Source organism: Psittacula echo, assembly GCF_963264785.1.
Source record: "Psittacula echo genome assembly, contig: SCAFFOLD_33, whole genome shotgun sequence".
In the NCBI taxonomy this organism is placed as follows: Eukaryota; Metazoa; Chordata; class Aves; order Psittaciformes; family Psittacidae; genus Psittacula; species Psittacula echo.
In genome coordinates this window covers 972,865-976,213 of record NW_027664160.1, presented here as the reverse complement: position 1 = coordinate 976,213, position 3,349 = coordinate 972,865, and positions in this window count along the sequence as shown.

Genomic DNA, 3,349 nt, shown 5'->3' with positions numbered 1-3,349 from the left:
AGACCTCATAGCAGCCTTCCAGTATCTAAAGGAGGCCTATTAATATGCTGGAGAGGGCCTCTTCACTAGGGACTGTAGTGATAGGACAAGGGGTAACATGCTCAAACATAAACAGAGGAAGTTTAGATTGGATATAAGGAAGAAGTTCTTGACTGTAAGGGTGGTGAGGCACTGGAAGAGGTTGCCCAGGGAAGTCGTGAATGCTCCATCCCTGGCAGTGTTCAAGGTCATTTTGGATAGAGCCTTGGGTGACATGGTTTAGTGTGAGGTGGCCCTGCCCATAGCAGGGGGGTTGGAACTAGATGGTCTGAAGGTCCTTTTCAACCCTAACTATTCTATGATTCTACAATTCTAAGGCCATGCCGAGCCTCTCTTGTGCAGCCCAGACTCATCCGAGTCAGAAGTACAAATAGTGAACTTTACAATCAAGTTGGAATTTATCTGCTATCCCTTGTGATTATCAGAGCTGGACAAAGCACTGCTTCAGAGCAAACCTGACTCCCATCCAACCTGGCCTTGAACACTGCGAAGGATGGGGCAGCCACAGCTTCTCTGCTGGTTAGGGTTCTCTGCTGGGTTAGGGTTAGGGTTAGGGTTTTAGGGGGTTAGGGCGTTAGGGGGTTAGGGCGTTAGGGCGTTAGGGTGTTAGGGGGTTAGGGGGTTAGGGTTAGGGTTTTATGGGGTTAGGGTTTTATGGGGTTAGGGTTTTAGGGTTTTAGGGTTTTAGGGTTTTAGGGTTTTAGGGTTAGGGTTAGGGTTAGGGTTAAGTGTTAGGGTTAGGGGTTAGGGTTAGGGTTCGGGTTAGGGTTAGGGTTAGGGTAAGGGTTAGGGTTAGGTTATATTTGTCTCTATTCCTAAAGTCACCATTGTAGCCTTTAGTTATAAAGTACCTAAGATACAAACCAACACAACTGCAGTATTCAGCGTATGAAGCTTCTCTATTGATTTATGATTTCTAAACACAATCACCTACTGGAACAGTACCTAAAATACAGAACAGCAAAGTTACAAAATTTTAACATATGTTCAAAGGCTTTCTTTGCAAACTACAAACTTTTCAAATATAATCACTGCTAGAACGGTTTCAGAAATTTTCACCCTCCTGTAAATCTGTCACTGGGAGCTCAGCACAAGGGGACAGTCAAGGCCCACGCAAGCCCACTGGGCATTGCGGAAGGCAGGAGGGGTGCTGGCAGGTTCTAGTGATCCCTGTGCCAGGCATTCCCGAAGTCACAGAAATTTCTAAACTGAAAAGTAAGAAAAAAAAATTCAAAATAACTTTTATCCGTTGCCCTTTGCAATCTTCCTGCACTCGGAATCCTAAAATGTGCTGTGCAATCTGCAAGGCTTGACAAATCCCAAAGGTTTTCATGAGCCCCATGGTGTATTTGGATTGAGTCCGTGAACCTCAGGTGCTGAGAGGAGACTGAGGACTGAGGAAAGGTGAGACTGACTGGTCTGTAATTCCCTGGCTCATCCATTTTCCCCTTCTTGAAAAATGGGGTCATATTTCCCTTTCTCCAGTCATCAGGAACTTCACCTGAGTGCCATGATTTTTCAAATATGATGGCCAGTGTCTTAGCAACTTCATTTGCCAGCTCCTTCAGGACCCGCAGATGGATGTCCAGGTCCCATGGACTTGTGTACGTTTAGGTTTTTAAAGATGGTCTCAAACCAGATCCTCTCCTACAGTGGGCCTAGGGTCTTTATTCTCACGTTCCCTGTGTCTGCATTCCAAGACTTGGGTGGTGCGGTCAGAGCCTTTGCCAGTGAAGACAGAGGCAAAGAAGTCATTAAGAACCTCAGCCGTCTGCAAATCTAGGGTAGCCAGTTCTCTTGATAGTTTCTGGAGGGGGCCTACGTTGTCCCTACCCTATCTTTCATTTGCAATGTAACTATAGAATCCCTTCCTGTTATCTTTCACACCCCTAGCCAAGTTTAATTCTAACTGGGCCTTAGCTTTCCTAACCTGGTCCATAGCTTCTCAGACAACATCCCTGTATTCTTCCCAGACTGCCTGTCCTTGCTTCCACCTTTTATAAGCCTTTTTTTTCCTTCCGAGTTTCCTCAGCAGCTCCTTATCCATCCAGTCAGGTCTCCTGGCCGTCCTGCTGCACTTCCTTCTAGTTGCGATGCAATACTCTTGAGCTTGTAGTAGGAGATCCTTGAATATCAACCAACAACCTTGGGCTCCCCTGCCCTCTAGGGCTATATCCCATGGAACCTTACTAAGCAGGTTCCTGAAGAGGCCAAAGTCTGCTCTCTTGAAGTCCAGGGCAGTGAGCTCGCTGCACGCTCTTCTCACTGTGCTGAGGATCTCAAATTCGACCATCTCATGATGGCTGCAACCAAGGCTGCTCTGGAGTGTCACATTTCCAATGAGCCCTTCCCTGTTGGTGAGCATGAGGTCTGGCATGGCACCCCTCCTTGTCGGCTCCTCTATTACTTGCAGAAGGAAGTTATCTTCCACACAATCGAGGAACCTCCTGGATTGCTTGTGCTGGGCCGTACCATTGCTCCAACAGATGTCAGGGTGGTTGAAGTCCCCCATGAGAACAAGGGCCTGCGAGCGTGAGGCTCTTCCTATCTGTCTGTAGAGTGCTTCATCCACAGAGTCCTCTTGATCAGGTGGTCTCTAGCAGATGCCCACAGTAATGTCTCCCATGGCTGTTCTCCCTTTAAACCTGACCCATCAACTCTCTGTTGACTGCTCACCTGTCCTCAGACAGAGTTGCATGCTCTGAAGCCATCACAAAGGCCTGGTGGTCGCTGTGGAGACACCCATTGTGACGGGGCCCCCACGCTGAGCGTTGGGTATTTAAGGAGCCAGAGCCCTGCAGTAACCAGTGCAGAGGAGACCCCTCCCTCGGGAGGCTGCATTTCCCGTGGCTGCCCTGCGCATCCAGGTACATGTTCTTTGACTTTGCAATCCTGTTTTAGTGTTGCCTTGAAACACATGGTGGGTGCGTGCTCTAAAGGGAGGAGAAGCTGTCAGGAGATGTGCTGGTGCCATCCCAGCTGTAGGAGCAGGGGATGGGTGAGGAGGAGGCGCTGGGCTTGTTCCTGTGCTTGGAGCTGAGCTCTGCCTGCAGAGGTGCTGGGGGCGAAGCAGGAGCCTTCTGTGTGCAGGAGCTGCTGGTGTCAGAGGTGCTGAGAAGGTGTCAGGGCAGGAGAACTTCTACCTCCCAGTCAGAGCCTGCTGCCTCGGACAGTCCGTGGGATCTGTCAGGGGGACTCCCTTGGTTTCTCTGTGTAGATAAGGAGGATGATGATGTTCTGCAGAGCAGGGCTTCACTATGCACTGTGCGATGGCCAGTGTAAGGCAGGCCTTTGTCCCGGGGCTGGCTGC